The sequence below is a fragment of the Pongo pygmaeus genome, chromosome 14 (assembly GCF_028885625.2).
Source record: "Pongo pygmaeus isolate AG05252 chromosome 14, NHGRI_mPonPyg2-v2.0_pri, whole genome shotgun sequence".
Classification (NCBI taxonomy): domain Eukaryota; kingdom Metazoa; phylum Chordata; class Mammalia; order Primates; family Hominidae; genus Pongo; species Pongo pygmaeus.
The window spans coordinates 31,706,730-31,724,597 of NC_072387.2; the positions used below are offsets into that span (position 1 = coordinate 31,706,730).

General features: G+C 45.0%; 2 protein-coding genes and 1 pseudogene across 3 annotated transcripts in view; 2 read left to right on the forward strand and 1 right to left on the reverse strand.

Moving 5' to 3' along the window:
* LOC134738006 (uncharacterized) overlaps positions 1 to 17,868 on the reverse strand; it is a 347,768-nt gene that overhangs the window by 189,419 nt on the left and 140,481 nt on the right. The window lies entirely within an intron of this gene.
* Positions 1 to 17,868, forward strand: part of LOC129011217 (phosphatidylinositol 3,4,5-trisphosphate 3-phosphatase TPTE2-like) — a 716,449-nt gene that overhangs the window by 127,432 nt on the left and 571,149 nt on the right. The window lies entirely within an intron of this gene.
* Positions 14,406 to 16,267, forward strand: LOC134738031 (importin-7-like; annotated as a pseudogene).

Below are 17,868 nucleotides of genomic sequence, written 5' to 3' on the forward strand. Positions count from 1 at the left end.
TTGCTAATTATTAAAGAAATGTACGTTACAAAACCAATGCAGTAGTCCTTTTATTAAAGTAGCAAAAATTCAACATCACGTCAATGTTCAATAGCAGTTCCAGTTCTAGGAAAACTGACGCACTAAACCCCTACTGGAGAAAATATAGACTTTGTACAAGCTTCCCAAGAAACAATTTAATAATACTAATTCAGTAAAACCTTTTTTTTTTTTTTGAGACAGAGTCTTGCTCTGTCCCCTGGGCTGGAGTGCAATGGTGCATCCCAGCTTACTGCAACCTCTGCCTTCTGAGTTCAAACAATTCTCTTGCCTCAGCCTCCCGAGTAGCTGGGATTACAGGCACGTGCCACCACGCCCAGCTGAGTTTTGTATATTTTTTTAGTAGAGATGGGGTTTCACCATGTTGGCAAGGCTGGTCTTGAATTCCTGACCTCAGGTGATCCACTCACCTGGCCTCCCAAAGTGCTGGGATTACATGCATGAGCCACCTTGCCTGGCCCAGTAAAACTTTTATAATCATCTCTGGGCAACTGACCAGATTCAAACGATGCAGAGTAAAATTTCAAGAACACACAATAACAACTAGTCATCAAACATCACTGGGGGTCAGGCTTTATCAAGTAGAGATGTTTAGTTACCCATCTCTCTGACTCTCCTTGGTCTTATGTCCAAACCTCTGATGACACACATAAAATAGTCAGAGAGCACAGTATTTCTTGACCATACTTACTGTTACTTTTGGGTTTTTTTGGAGAGAGAGTCTCACTCTGTTGCCCAGGCTGGAGTGCATTAGCATGATCTTGGCTCACTGCAACCTCCGCCCCCCAGGCTCAAGTAATTCTCCTGTCTCAGCCACACGAGTAGCTGGGATTAGAGGCATGCGTACCACGCTTGGCTAATTTTTGTATTTTTTGTAGTGGCGGGGTTTCACCATGTTGGCCAGACTGGCCTCAAACTCCTGGCCTCAAGTGATCCTCCCACCTCAGCCTCCCAAAGTGCTGGATCACGTGGGTGTGAGCCACTGCCCATAGACTTAGTTACTTCTTGATAATATGTAAGCAGAATGTAAAGAAGGTTTTAAGTATTTTTAGTTTTCTGTATATTATGGTGTTTTGACATCTTAAAAATCCTTTCTGGCTGAAGAGAGACTGCCCCTTTCGGGACTAGTAAATTCTTAGAGACAGCAAAGGCCCAGCCAGGAGCATGTCCTGGCCCTGCAAGGAGCAGGCCCCTGGCAAACCCAGGGCTGGAGCCCATGTCTTCTTCTTTCAGTTCAGCGGCCTTTCACCCCAACTGAAGCCTGAAGGGGTGAAATAATTTTGCCAAGTTCACACAGTGATTACCAGATGTCAACACCTGTCTCTAATGCATATGACCTTGTCTCTCATAAAAATAAAGAACATATTTAAGCAAATTTGCATCCACAATTCAGACTTGCTGCTTCCAAATCCATTTATCCATTCACACTCCTTAAATATTTCCTGTGGGCCTACTATGTGCCAGTCTTGTGCTAGGGCCTATCTCTCAGAGGCCAGTAGGCCCAGAGAATCCACAGCGTTGGTGAACATCGTGGCCCCAAAGCTGAGCCCATCAAATTAGCTTTGGGAAGTCTATATACAGAATTCATCTGACAGTTTTTTTCTGAGCATTTCCTAGTTCTCTTTCTTTCCCTCCCTCCCTCCCTCTCTCTCTCTCTCTCTTTCTTCTCTTTCATTCTTTTTTTTGACTAAAGTTTCACTCTTGTTACCCAGGCTGGAGTGCAATGGCACGATCTCAGCTCACTGCAACCTCTGCCTCCTTGGTTCAAGCAGTTCTCCTGCCCCAGCCTCCCGAGTAGCTGGGATTACAGGCATGCGCCACCACCCTTGGCTAATTTTGTATTTTTAGTAGAGATGGAGTTTCTCTCTGGTCTCTTTCAGGCTGCTCCCAAACTCCCGACCTCAGGTGATCCACCCACCTCTGCCTCCCAAAGTGCTGGGATTACAGGCATAAGCCACATGATTGTTTATTTAAAAATAAGGAATTTTTGTGGCCTGGCAATGAAAGACCATTCAGAAGCTCAGATGAATAATTTCCTGTTAATAATCTTCTTAGGAAAACTTCTCTCCCACACCAGCCCAACTGAGTTTCATGCTCTCTGAGCAACTTCTGAGGCTGCTGCTGGTTCAAGGCAACCAAGAGGTTAATTCTGCTCAGGAAAGTGAACACTGTGTTTCCAGAAGATCATATTGATTCACTTAAAAATAAATATCCCAGCCCTCCTTTTCTTTCACATTATGCTAAATTTGCAAACTTTTGTGAGGCTAATATGCCTGCCTCAGGTCAGGCTGAGGAATCACTCCAGAGGATCCTAAGCTTGCAAGCATTTACTCTCAGTAAATACACTGGCATTTCCTTACAGTTCCCCTCACCCAGCAGTAATTCTAAGGATTAGCAAAAAGCTCATAGTTGGAGAAAATAAACTCTATCTAAAAATACTCTTTTTTTTTTTTTTGAGATAGAGTCTCGCTCTGCAGCTCAGGCAGGAGTGCAGTGGTGCGATCTCGGCTCACTGCAAGCTCCGCCTCCTGGGTTCATGCCATTCTCCTGCCTCAGCCTCCCGAGTAGCTGGACAACAGGCGCCTGCCACCATGCCCGGCTAATCTTTTGTATTTCTTAGTAGAGACGGGGTTTCACTGTGTTAGCCAGGATGGTCTTGATCTCCTGACCTCATGATCTGCCTGCCTCAGCCTCCCAAAGTGCTGGGATTACAGGCGTGAGCCACCGCACCGGGACCTAAAAATACTCTTAAAGAGTGAAAGTGAGGCACATTATATAATTTTCAATCTTGCTGTGAACAGATATGATTTTAGAGGATACCCAGCTTTCAAACTTCTATCAAAAATACATATGTTCAAAATTGTTGTACTGTCTCTTTCCTAATTACTGCACATCAGAGGAAAAGATGAGAGAAGAAAAAGTATTTTTTTTTTTGAATAATGAATGTATTCATTTGTTAGGGTTGTCTTAACAAAGTATCACAAGCTAGGTGGCTTATACAACAGAAATTTATTTTCCTGCAGCTCTGGAGTTGAGAAGTTTGAGAGATCAAGGCATTGGCAGGGCTGTTTCTTTCTGGAGGCTATGAGGGAGAATCTATCCCTGTCTTTTCTTTCTGGCTTGTAGATGGCCATCTTGTTCCTGCGTCTCATGACATCATCTTCCTTCTATGCATAACTTTGTGTCTAAGTCTCCTCTTTTTTAAGGACACCAGTCATATGGGATTACAGCCCGCCTTAATGACTTCATCTTAACTAATTACCTCTGCAATGATCTTATTGTCAAATAAGGTCACATCCTGACGTTCTGGAAATTAGGACTTCAACATACTAAATTTTGGGGGACGCATTCTGTCCATAACAATGAGTGAAGCCATCCTGAGGCCATAAAATCACTGAACAAAGCCTTCATGTTTTCTAGGCTCAAGGAGCAATGTTAGTGCTGGTGAGGGCTGGAACAGTGGGTCACGACCAGCTGCTCTTACAAGTCAGTGGTTCTTAAATTAGTAAAAGCCACTCTGGTCTATCAAGATGGCATATCCAGGGTCTCTACTGATGTTTCCCTGCTACTCTCTGTGCTAAAAAAACAAATCAATTTTCCTCTCTCCTGGAAGCATTTCCCATTGGGACCCTTTGCTAATCCAGGCCTGGCTTAAACTGCCAAAAAGAGATGTGCTGCTCTCGGCATCCATACAACCTCTATGTAGCAGGCGCACCCCCACCCATCTGCCTCTGTGATAAATAACGGCAAGAAGTCAGCCAGGGGCTTGTTCGATGCCCTGAGCAGCGCACCAGAATCTTCCAGAGCATAACTACTCACTGGGAAGGGGGCCAGGGCTTACACTTTTCCTGGTGTGGTTTTAGGGTACTTGGAAAAGCCCCAGAAACCAACATATCAAATCTACTAGGCACTGTCTACCATTACTCCCTGCATAAAGGCAGTGAGGTCCTCATGCTGAGGAGAGAAATTCATTGGCCCAAAACCACAGCCAAGGACACAGCTTTTGTAGCTCTCTTGGCATTCCTCACCTGGCAGAGTTCTATCTGGGTACCATTCTACCTTGTCACTCCGTTTGGACCATTTGCTACATCTTCCTACCTGCTCCCCACCTCCCGCCAGCAACCACACTTAGCACAACCTCTGGAGGGCATGCAGAAAGAGCCTTCCCCCAGGTGCTGGAGCCAGCCCCCTCCTCAGACAGGATACATGAAGCGTTGCTCGCGAAACCCCCACTCTGGATGCGCTGTCTGATTCTACGCAGGCTGTCACTTCTTCTGGAGGCCACATCCCAGGGACTCACTCTAGTGCCGATGATTGCCCTGTCCCCTTGCCCCTTTGGACCATAACTCTGTGTTCTCTTGCGATCTCCTTTTTGTGGCCCCGGCACTATCCTGCCTCTCCTCCCCTGTGCTCTGGTTCTGTAGGTATGGCCAGCTTCCCCCACAGCCGTCTGCTAACATCTCTGCTGGACTCAGCTCAGCTCAGCTCAGCTCAGCTGGGCCTCGCTGTGCTGCACTCCACTTCCTCACATGTTATGGTCCATCCCACACACATCTTTACGCCTACCTACCACCTGTTGCCTGTCTCTAGCTATTGTGTTTTACCTGCATGACTTGCTTGTTTTCCCCCACTTTCAGGCATCCCTAGCACCTGCCCCAGCTCAGCAGGGGTATCTAGTTCCAGGGCTGACCCTGTCTGTCCTTCCTGCGCCCACTGACATTAAGCTTTCTGTAGCTATGGGCAAAGGCATTGAAATTTACAACGTTTAAATACACAGAGAAATATAACTTTATTTTCTACAATAGATCTCGAATGTCCCAGGAGCTGCTATTTCCAATTGGGCTTACACAATCTCTACCAGGTGAACTTAATCTCATTGGGCTAAGTACTTAGTGTTTCACATTTCTCTTTCCCTTCAACCTGTGCAGAGGAAGTTTTGTGGTGGGGCAGTTTGATCTCTGTGCTATCATCTGGTCTGTATAGGCTTCACAGTCTAATCCCACTGGGCCTTTGGGTACCAGGATCTCTGGCTACATCTGCGGCTGGACCCACCTGCCCGCTGGAAATATGTGGGAATCCATTGCTAATGTTGGCTCCTTCCCTGGCCTCAACTGTCATATCATCTCCAGGTGCGCTACGTATGAAGGTTCCTTTCCTAGACTTGTCTTTGTTTTTATTTGTTTTTGAGACAGAGTCTCACTCTGTTGCCCAGGCTGGAAGTGCAGTGGTGCAATCTTGGCCCACTGCAATCTCCGCCTCCCAGGTTCAAGTGATTCTTGTGCCCTCATCGTACCGAGTAGCTGGAACTACAGACGTGTGCCACCACGACTGGCTAATTTTTGTATCTGTAGTAGAAATAGGGTTTCATCATGTTGGCCAGGCTGGTCTCAAACTCTTGACCTCAGGTGATCCACCTGCCTTGGCCTCCCAAGGTGCTACAATTACAGGTGTGGGCCACCATGCCTGGCCATCCTTTCCTAGACTTCAAATTCCAAACACCACATTTTCTTAATGTCTTCTCTTAAGCCTGGCCTTACTGAATTAACCCCTTTCTGTACTTTCCTAATAATGTTAATACTTTTCAAATACTTTTAAATAATTTTAGTTTCAACACAGTCTGTGAGATGTTGTTTTGGCAGTTAGTTTACCCCCAGTTTGAGGCTTGGGGTCCTAGGTGGTTTGCCTAAGTCACACACTCATAAATAAGGACAGCCAGGACAGAGCCAGGACTGAAACTCTGGCCTCTTGGCCTTCTGTCCAGGGTCTGATCTATTGGAGTACAGCATAAATTAGGACTCGGTCCAGATGGCCCTATGAAACTGAAGCCTGAGCATGATGGCTCAGCTGAATAGAGGTTCACTGTTCTCCTATAACAGAAGATTTTTGGGGGGAAGCCATTCAAGGCTGCATGGCAGCTCCACAGTGCGATCAGGTTCCAGGCTTGTTCTAGATTTCTTTTCTGTTACACTTAGCATGTGGCATTTATCCTGTGGCATTAAGATGGCTCTTACTTCTGCATTCCAGCTCTGTGCCCAGGGTGAAGGGAGAAGGGCAAAGGGAAACAATCCAAATAACACATGTCAGCTACTTCTCCTTCAAAAAGCATTCTCAGAAGCCTCAGTCTGTGACTCCAAGCACATCTCATTGGCTGACCTTTGTCACATGGTCAACCCTAGCTGCAAGGGAGTCAGGGAAGCTGTGTGTTCTAAGCCGAGCACATTGGTACCCTGAGGGACATGTGACCTGTTATGAGGGAAATAGGGAGAATAGATGGTTGACTGTGTCTGCCACAGCTGCCTACCTCTCTAATCTGCCTTCCCTTGTTTTATGTTGCCATTTAACACCCTGCCTTCTCATGTCCTCATCCTCTCTCTTCCCAGTTGCCACCCCAAAAGTGTTACAATTTCCCAAGAGAGCCAGGGTCCACATTGGTTGTCCCTATCTTTCAGCAAAACTCCTATTTCCTCAGATAGATGTTAGAGCAATAATCTAGTAATTTGTACAGCTGTATGAAAGTTGTGTCTTTCCAGATTTTTTGTTATATTTTCCACTTCAAGTACATGGTTCTGTCGTTCTCATAAGCCACTGAAACGTCTTGTAAATCTCGACATTTCAGCATCCAAACTTTACCTCCTGGACACCTGGAAGTAGCACAAAATCCTTTTATCTGACTTGTCTTGATTTCTAGTGATTTCCAGGCCCTTGGAGGATTCTGAGGTGAACAAGGTAAGGTGCTTCAGTGCCCAGGTCAGGTAAGTAGAGATGCTTTAGGTAGATGGTTTTGTGAGTCAGCCCTGTGAGAAGTCAGCTGGTCCTTGGCCCTCGGGCAAGGAGGGGCAATACTTTCTGCACAAGTCCAAGAAGCATCATAGGAAAGAGGACTTGTTGGTCAGGACAAGATATGCCCATATGTGATGGAAATTCCTTTATCTCTCTCCTGTAAACAAATGCACAAGAACTTAAAAACCCCAATAAGCATTTGTCTCTTCAAAGCAGCCACCTAATAAGTGGACATAAATAATACAGCTATTGTTCAAAGCATTTTTATAATTCCTTTTCTGGATTACTTTCAAGCTTATATGAAAATCTCTTGAATTTTCTTACTGAACAATCCTTGTCCTTTAGGATGGGTTTTATTTCAGAAAATAAGGAGACTCACACAAAGGCAAGTAAGTGAATCAGGATGAAGCCAGAAAGCGCCCCCCACTCCACCCCTGTGTAAGAACCCTGTCTCATTCCTCCATAGCTCATCAGAGCTTTCTTTTCAGCAGTTTAACCTGCAGAGATTCCCGGCTCCTTATATCACATATGTTAAGCCAATAGAGAGAAAAATAAAGGTTTTAAAAAGCAGTCAGCATCTGAATAGGCACTTATTTAGGTCCAGGAAAATAGTGTGTTTACTGGTTCTGTTGATTTCTGTCTTCACAGTCATCTGATAAGTGGTTACTTCTTCACACGTGGTCTGTGCTTTTTCTAAACCACTGTTAAACCTTCAGCATGCTATCAGCACAAAGAACTATTCACTTCACTTAGGGAACACGGACATGGAGTTATTAACCCCATAAAGCTGGCCACCTTTAAACTTCTGATCTTGTCTGATAAACGCCTTGTTCCCATGACACTAAACAATGAGTTGAAAGGTAGTCAATAAATCAGAACACTGACTCCTCCCACGTACTTCTACAGTTCTCATCAACCATGCTTTGCCTTTATCTCTGACCTCTTCCCATTTTTTCTCTTCTCTGATTCATGCCTTTTCTCTAATCGGCTGGGTCCTAGACTGTGCTTTGATTTGTATTTGCCAAACGGTCTCCTTTTGATCCAGTTACAGGGAGGTGCCTGTACATCAGCTCACACTGGGGACGAGAAGAACTGGGCTCTGCTCACTTAGTCCTAGTCCCGCTGGCCATGTGTGTGAAGCCACGGGCCAGCCCCTGGTTTCCAGGGTGGACTCCCGGGTGCAGGGGCTTGTGACTGCCCTGAATGATTCCCTTCACACAAAGTGCTGAGCACCCAGGCAGGGTGCAAACCTGCCTCAGCCAGGACAGACCCTGCAAAAGAGGGATGATGTCAGCCTGTGCGTTCACCACCACTCTGGGCAGAAAGAAAACATCCTGAAGGAAGGGGCTGAGTGGAGTAGCCTCCTGGCTACCTCACCCACCTCTTTGCACTTCCCTAATCCACAGAGGACTTGGAGGGACTCCCAGGTGAATTTCTCCATCCGGGAGCAGTACAGGCAACCAAAGGCTGGGACCCCAGGGTCCTGCGAGGTCCTAAGGTTATTAATCCCCCACCCTTGTCCCAGAGATGTGGCATGGGTCTTCAGCCCAGGGGACATGGACAATAGGCACAACAGCACTCACCATACAGGGACTGAGGCAGGCCTTGGCCACATGGTAAGCTGATGCCAGGCGAAAGTTTGTCTTATGTCCTGAATAGTAACTATGTGTCCATCACACAGCCTTTGGGTGTACAGAGCCTATTAAAAGCAGAAACAGACAGAAATCTGGCCAGGAACCAGAAGCCACTAGCTCTTACTTTGATTCCATACACAGGGTGGCCCTGCCCGTCTCCTCTGACTTCAGGCAGGCATCAGGCAGGTGATTCAGCCAAATAACAAACCTGTCCCTACTAATTTCAGGTTTAGGACTCCAGCAAACCTCAGGTCTGCAAATCACCCTCTCCCCTCCTCTAACTCCAGAAGGTTGAGGGCCATAAGAACTTTAAGTTTAAACTTTTTGTCACATCCTCAACAATTCTCTGGACTAGCCTTGTTCTGTGTGTTTTGGCAATTTTTTTCCATCCTGAAACATGGAAGTTAAAAAAAAATCAAGCATGGGAATTGAAGGATGAAAGTCAGATCTGGGATTCCCTTTCCCTCCCGCCCACATGGGGCAGACTCTGCACTCGGTCTTTGATGCCTGGCTGCTCGTCTGACCCCCAGCATTCAGCATGGACTGTGGAAACCCACCCGACACTAGCACCAGAGTCTGGACAGTTCCTTTTTTCAGCTCACACCACCTGGACTTTGGATTTAAAGCCTATGCTGCAGAAGCCACTTCTTTAAAGTGCAGGATCATTAGAAGTCAGCCCATCAGAGGAATTCAACAAACAGATGGTGTGGTGCCACAGGGTGACAACAACACAAAGGGTCACTTGCCCCGATGTAGAGTTTGTCACCCAGTTTTGCAGCAGTCACACGGATGGGCTGTTCTACTAAGCCTTTAGTGGAACCAATCATTACTTGATCTTGGGTGAGAAAAAAAGGTAAAAAAAGGTTTTAGCCCACTTGTTTTCTTGCCAGATCAATCGGTAATAAAATGCCATTTTGCTTGCAAGAAAGGTAAACACAATGCAATTATTCTACAAATAAGTGCAAGTGGCTAGGCTTAGGTACATATTTTTTAGGGGAAGTAAGCAGTTTTTTTTTAATAAGGTAGGACTTTTTTTTATGTTTAAACTCTCCTGAAATACACTTTTTGGTTCTCTTGCTCCTGGGAGTCCTGTTTCCAAAACAAGGCCTGTCCACATCAGCGACGAGTGTTAGAATGCAGATTTCTGGGGCCCAGCGTGGCTGTGGAGGCCTTAGTTTGGGATGCTGAAAGACAGGCTATTCTCAGAAAGCTACCTGAGGCCTGAGAAGCATGACCTGGCCCCATGGACTTTCCTGATGGTTCTGCCCCACCATTTAATTACCTCTCAGCAACACCCTTCTCTTCACCCAGCTAGCCAGAAGCCAGAAAAATCTGACTGTACATTGGGGTTTGAATAAATTAAAGTGGATGCATTAGAACACCTTGAAACCTTTGCAGAGCAGGTTAGGCAAGTTCCAGAAGGACAGACCTGGCAGAGCATTTCTGGTGATGAAGCCACAATGTCCTTTCCTGTCCCACGTGTGGGTCACCCCTCCGGGCACAAGGACAATGTCCAATTAGCCATTGCAGAGTCCAATTCTCAGGGCAGTGGGCTTGATTCTGGAACAGTCCACTCTACTGCTGCCTGTAGAAGGTGCTTTCTTCCTCTGAATAAAGCCCCAGGACCCCAGGATTTACGGTTGATATGTCAGAGGCTCAATCCATCCAGAGCCTTCCCTACAAGCAAAAAGCTTCCCCACCCACCTTGAAGAAATTCACAGACATCAAAAGATCATTGTGTGGCACATGGGTTAGCCCTTGAATTACAGAGCAATTTGCTGTCATTTACTGTAAATGCTGTTAGTTAATTACATCATCATTCTGCCAACGGAGGAGTGAAGAGTACTTGGATGCAAACTCAATTCGGTAGGAAAAATAAGAAATAAATGAAGCTGTACCAGACTTGATGCCTGTCTTGTTTTTATTCCTTGCTGTGCAATTTAAATTTATGATACCATTGTCTTTGAACTTCAAATGTTAAACTTGCTCACAAGTCAGTATTTTTTGCTTTTTTCAGACCCTGATCACTGTTCAGCAACCATTGATGGGTGCATATTATCTGTATGGAGATTTACCAATGCTTTGTGAGAAAACAAAAATGCCTGTTCTCAAGAAACTTACCAGCTATGGGCTGGAAGGCTCTAAACTGAACTTGAATGACTCATCACAGCCATCTCATTTCTTGAGCTCTTGCTGTGCTGGAGATCTTCTGTCTCCTTGGTTCACTCTATGGTTCACCCTTCTCCAGCTGCTGTGTCCCCAGAGGCTGCCCTCAGTAGACTACCTGCAGGGGCTCCCCTACCCTCTGGCCTCTGGTTGGATTTGAGCAACGGGGAGGGAGCCCAGGCAGGGAACTGGAGGGAGAGAGAAGGAAATGACGCTGGCTGTCAACTCCTCCCTGCTGGTGTCATTGTGGGATGGCTTTGTCCCTTGACTAAAGGTCACACAGTACCTGCAAGGCAGGTTCTGGCAATGTCCTACTCCCACCCCCTCAGAGCTGGAGAGGGTGGCCTCACTACTACCAGCCTGGGTAAGCTCTGTCCCTGTTGCTTCCTACCCTGGCCATACCTTTGTAAATAAGTCCCTTATTAAACAGTCCTCAAGTCATCCCCCTTCCGGCCAGGATTGACTGGCATTTCTACCTCAACACTGGTATTCTCCACTTAAATCCTCAATGCTTTAATGAGGTAATATTACTAACTTCATTATACAAACCTCAGAACTGGTCTCAGAGAGATGAGATAAGACCACACATTAGATAACGAATGTGAAAGGATTTAAACCCGTTTTTGTTTGATTTCACAATCTCCAATCTTCCCATTATGATCTCTAGAGAGAGAAAACTTTTATGGTAAAGATTCCCAGAGCTGCTAAGTTAATAATAAAAATAATGGACTGAGTGCAGTGGCTCATGCCTGTAACCAAATCCCCAAGCTGACAGGCCAAGGCAGGTGGATCTCCTGAGCGAGTTTGAGACCAGCCTGGGCAACATAGTGAGACTGCATCTCTACAAAAAAATATAAAATTAGCTGGGCACGGTGGCACACACCTGTAGCTGCAGCTACTCAGTAGGCTAAGGTGGGATGATCCCTTGAGCCCAGGAGGTCTAGGCTGCAGTGAGCCATATTCATACCACTGCACTCCAGCCTGAGTGACAGAATCTGTCTCTGTCCTGCACCCTGGGAGTCTGTCTCTCTCTCACACACACACAAATATATATACATAAATGCTTATTTTTTGCTCACTTTCTCTTGTCAGGGAAACTCCAAGATAAACACAATTGTCGAGGGTTTTAAGGGACATGAAGGAGAAAGTTACCCAAGTCCAACATTTACTGAGGAGCAATTTGTCAGCCCCACAGGTCAGAGCAGAGTGTGGCAGTCATAAGTCCAAGATCTGCTTTTGAGTCCCTCCCTTTCCCATTAAGTTAATGCTGTGAAAAACTGTTTCATTGGCCTTAGGCTGTACCCCACCTCCAGGTACCCCTCCCCCAGACTCCATCATGGGTCACAGCCACAAAGGCTCCCCATGGCTCCTGTCCCCATGACTTCATCCTGGAGAGGAAGTCCCTGTAGCAAGTGAGGGCAGAGAAGTGAGTGGAATTCCAGCAGGATCTTGCAACATGCTGGGAGTGGAGGAAGATGCTCTCTCATCACTTCTAGAATGCATCAGAAAGGAAGATGCAAGACTCTCGCCTGTTTGATACAGGGCTCCTGGCTCCCCTGTTCTATTCCTACCTCCCCAAGAACCACAGGGCCCAAGCCAGGAGCAGAGCCAAAGGCAGTTGCTCTCAGCTGCAGGGAAAAGCATAGGGAATAGGGAACATTTGAAATCCACATTCCAGAGTGGGCCCCCTTTTGCCTTCCATTCATCTTTTCCTTACTCTTCCAGTTAATTGACCAGAAGTTTAATGAGCACCTATTGTCAACAACAGCACTAGGCTTCCTGTGTCCTTCTGCCTCCTGGTTCCTTTTTGCTCCTTCAAAGCGCACCTTTCCTTGGGCTGCCCTCCTCCTTATTCCTCACCTCCAAAATGAACTCTTGCCTCCTTCCTGCTTCTGAGCAACAAAAACGTCCATCCCTTGAATCTTGACAATCTCACCTAAGTCAAGGAAGAATTCCTTGGCTAGTAATTCTCACTAGGTGAACTGAGAACTCTGCTTAATTCTCCCTCGCTCCTTAAACCACTTGGTTGGTGAATTTTAGAAACTGTGCTGGGGGTGGTTTGGGTTGGTCCATACGACCCCTCAAGGGATCATGTGTATTCTGCATGCCAAAGGAGGTGTGGAAAAGGAGAAACCTGCAGTACACACCCTCCATGCCCCCGGTTCCTGCCTTCGCTTTGCCTCTTGCCTGCACTCTGAGGCTCTAAGTGTCCTAAGTTTCTTTTCCCAAGACAATAAGCTGACTCCCATTAGGAATGACAGGAAGTTTCCCTACTCTAAGTCAAGGGGCTCCTCCCTCTCTCTCTCTGTTAGGAGATGCAACTCCCTAACGTGGAGCCTGCAGGCTCCTCTGCTGAAGACAGCAGAAGAGGTGAGCCCTGAGCCACTAAGCACCAATTCCAGAGCCGGTGTAGCGGCCTCTCCATGCAAGCTGATGTTATGCGGGAGCAGAAACTAAGAGCCTCACAGAGGGTATGGGTCCAGGGGTTGGAAAGAAAGGAAACAAATGGCAGAGAGGAGAGACAATGGGACCATTGGGAGAAATACCAGGAGAGCCCCTGCCTTGCCTGACATTCTCTAATGTTTCCTGTCTGCCACCACCCGCTCTGACCCTGTGAATGAGTTTCAGTTCCTTTCAAGCACATGATCCTTGACCTGAATGAGACTTAGTTCTACAGATCAAGGCAGGCAGGCAGGCTGTGATAGAAAAAAAATAAGACAAAAAATCTGCCAATATGCTAGTAACATCTGATCCCACTGCAAACATTCAGACTAGTCTATGTGGAATGTAAGAAACTAACAAAATGGACCAACAATTGATGATGTAAAAGTAGTGTACACATTAAAAAAAGAACAAACCTTGGAGTAATTATAACTCCTGTTCATTACAGCAGACGAAAGCAGTATCTATACAATATAGAATTGCTAAACCAAAGTTGGAAACTTCTGTCAAGTGGGCTGTTTAGCTTTTGAAGAGGTAGAGTGGCATGTCCAGTTAGACTTGTTTGATGGACTATGACTAAATTCACCTCCAGGACTGCCATTCTCACCAGAATCTAGATAAGAGCACTGCGTCCCACCAGGCCATCCACCTTCCTTTGAGAAGTTCTGATACTCTGCAGCTGCCCTGGAAAGGCACCTTGCCCTTCTATCCACCTTGTCCGTCTGTTATGTTAGACACTTAGGGGGTTCTACACCTAGACTGTGTCCTGAAAGAGCTTTCAGCACCCTGCTCCCTGGGAGTCTGTAACTTAAGAGAAAGAAGTGTGGGTGTTACCTTCCTCATCTTATAGATGAGAAATGAATGAGAGAGATTCTAAGGTGGTGTCAATAGACTACGAAAGACAACAAAAACACATTTTAATACACCAAACAAATCTTTAAAAACCGAAAATCAGTTTATCATCAGCTGCTGTCTCTGTATGAACTCTAATAACTGCTTTCTCTGGCGAATTTATATGTTGCTGGGTGCTTAGAAGACTCTGCTGCCCAGGCTTAGAGGAAGCTGGTGATGATTCTGACAAATCCCATTGCTTTGTGTGTGTCCAGAACCCCAGGCCCATCCTTTCCTAGCTGGGGCCACGCTGGACAGCACCAGCATCTCACAGGGCCCCTGAGCCTTCCTTTCCCATGACCAGAGTCTGCCCAGGTTATCTCAAAAGCCTGAAACAGGAAATGTGTTAGGGAATTAACAATGATCTCTGGGTGGAGGAGTTTTATTTTCTGCTTTAAACATTCCTGTATATTCCCCAATGGACCTTCACTGCCTTTGTAATTTTTATTAAATCAAGGAGTTTCTCATGCTCTCACCTGGAAGAATCCAAAGCCCCATATACAAGGCATTATCCAAGATGTTATTTTTCCATTGATGTGCTATACAGATGCTGATGAGGAACTTTGGCAAGAAGACCCTTACGAATATATCCGCATGAAGTTTGATGTGTTTGAAGATTTCATTTCTCCTACCACTGCTGCCCAGATACTTTTGTTTACAGCCTGTAGTAAGAGGAAAGAGGTACTGCAAAAGACTATGGGATTTTGTTACCAGATTCTTACAGAACCAAATGCTGACCCTCGAAAAAAGATGGAGCCCTGCATATGATTGGCTCTTTAGCTGAAATACTTCTGAAGAAGAAGATCTATAAAGATCAGATGGAATGCATGTTGCAGAATCATGTACTCCCACTCTTTAGCAGTGAACTACGCTACATGAGAGCAAGGGCTTGCTGGGTACTTCACTATTTTTGTGAAGTGAAGTTCGAAAGTGATCAGAACCTTCAAACAGCCTTAGAGCTAACAAGAAGATGTCTGATTGATGATAGAGAAATGCCTGTGAAAGTGGAAGCTGCCATTGCCCTTCAAGTATTGATCAGCAATCAAGAAAAAGCCAAAGAATATATCACACCATTCATCAGAACTGTAATGCAGGCTCTTCTTCATATTATAAGAGAAACAGAAAATGATGACCTTACCCATGTAATTCAGAAAATGATCTGTGAATATAGTGAAGAATTTACTCCTATTGCAGTAGAAATGACACAACATTTGGCAATGACATTTAACCAAGTAATCCAGATGGGGCCAGATGAAGAAGGTAGTGATGACAAAGCAGTTACTGCTATGGGAATTCTGAATACAATTGACACACTTCTTAGTGTAGCTGAAGATCATTAAGAGATAACCCAACAGCTCGAGGGAATCTGCTTACAGGTCGTTCCTACTGTTTTACAACAGCACGTCTTAGAATTCCAGGAGGAGATCTTCTCTTTAGTGCACAGTTTGACATGACAAGTGTCTCCACAGATGTGGCAGCTACTTCCCCTTGTATTTGAAGTCTTCCAGCAAGATGGCTTTGATTACTTTACAGATAATGATGCCCCTCCTTCATAATTAGGTAACAGTTGATACAGACACACTTCTGTCTGACACCAAGTATCTTGAAAGATATACAGTATGTGCAAAAAGGTTCTCATAGGAGTTGCAGGAGAAGATGTAGAGTGTCATGCAGCAACATTGTTAGAGGTCATCATTCTGCAGTGCAAAGGGTGTGGCACTGACCAGAGGAACTGGGGAGTGATGAAGATGATATTGATGAAGATGGGCAAGAATATTTGGAGATTCTGGCTAAGCAGGCTGGTGAAGATGGAAATGATGAAGACTGGTAAGAAGATGATGTGGAAGAAGACTGCTCTGGAAGGCTATTCCACAATCATTGATGATGAAGATAACCCTGTTGATGCGTATCAGATATTCAAAGCTATCTTTCAAACTATTCAGAATCGTAATCCTGTATGGTATCAGGCTCTGACTCACCGTCTTCATGAAGAACAAAGAAAACAGTTACACTATATAGCAACTCTGGCTGATCAAAGAAGAGCAGTCCATGAATCCAAAACGATTGAGAAGCATGGAGGATACAAATTCAGTGCTCCAGTTGTGCCAAGTTCTTTCAATTTTGGAGGCCCAGCACCAGGGATGAATTGAGTTATCTCTTTCTTTCCTGCTGTGTGATTGTAGTGAAGAGCTTGTGTTCCTCCTAGCAGTGGTTCCAGAAGTGGTTCATCTTATCTATTCTAAACTAATGATCAATAGATGGACAAAAGAAACAACAACCCCAGGAGATGGGACCCGATCATGTAACCTGGCACTGGAAAAAAAACCAGTGGGATTTTTGGGGGTCAAGGGGGATGGGAGGTACCTTAGGGGGCATATTTCTTTATTTTTTGAAGAAAGTAAGATCCTGACTGTGAAGCTTCAAAGTGACACTGTGGAAATCTGAAAGAGGGGATGTCATGAAGGCAGCTTTTCTTTTTCTGAGGAAAGAATAGGTATGGGCTACAGGACTATTTAAAATGTCTCATTTACAGTATAAAACTCAAAGGTAGATGGAATTTTTACACCTATGAGCATTTGTCCAATTTCTGTCTCTTCCTCACCATTCGGTATCTATTCTTTATATGTCAATAAGATAAGGTAATCTGATAGCCTTATTCAGTCTTCATCATTTCCATTCGTCATTGTTCCTATGTAGATTATTGGTCATTTATTGTAGCACTACATAACTGATTATAAAAATCAGTAAATGAATTGGCACTTTCATATTGAAACAAGCCTGCTAGCCTATGTATAAAAGAGCAAAATGTTTGCTGTTTATAAAAAGATGTAATGGGGTGGGGGACAAGGGTAATTTCAAGTTATTAATTTAAAAATGAACTAGCAATTTTGTACCTGCTGACTTTGTGGTGCGCTCACCTCTGATAGTGACTTGAATTCGGTATGTAAAAAGGCGTTAGCGGTATTTCATTGCTGCTAAAAATGACAACTCCCTCTGTGTCCTGTTTTTCTTAACGCTGTCAGTGTACAAGTGGGTATCTGAATACCAGACCTTACTGTAAAAAATAAGGAAGGTGGTATCTAGAGCATGTAAATTGGATATAAAGTTCTACTCTTAAAGAGTTGATCTAAGAGTATGGCTGAACATCTATATATGCAATCTATTAAAAGAACTTAATTTGGGGGGAAAAAAAGAAAAGAAAAGTAAGCAAGCACTCCTACTTCCTCCTTATCGTTGGTTATCTTGCAGTTTTCTTCCTCAGACCCAGACCCCAGGAAGCTTCCCACAATCAGTACCATCCACTCTTTTGTGACAGCGCAGTACCTGAGTTCACCTCTGTGAATAGAACTCAGTGGACTTTTCTCTCCATCCATGTTTGGCCTCATTTCTTCTTTTAAACTGTAAGTACCTGGTAGACAATGAAAACACCTGGCAGCCTCACCAGCTTCTAAACATGTGCAAGGACTTTTTAAAGAGGATACCTTAATGTTGATTTTAAGCTTTTGTAATAACAACAACCCTTTATGGAGCATTACTTTGTGCCAATTCATAAGTATTAATGTTTCAACTTCATGGAACCCAGGAACTGGATAATATTATTGTCCCCCCTTTTCACATGAGAAAACAGAGGCAGAGGGTGGGACAGTGGCTCACCCAAGGTCAGGCAGCTAGTGAGTGGTGTAGCCAGAGTTTGAATCTAGGCAATCTGACCCTAAAGACCATGCTCTTGATGTGCAAAAGGTGGAGAAATTTAACTCCTTTTACTTGTGATTCCTACTGCTGCTGTGCCTGATAGGGACACAGGCAAGTAAAGACAACGTAGCCATAAATCTTCCCCAAAGAAAAGCAACACAGCCAAAGTGCCAAAGTTAGTGACCCAGGCAACTTGCCCAGAGCGTCTGCTTGGCAAAGGCGT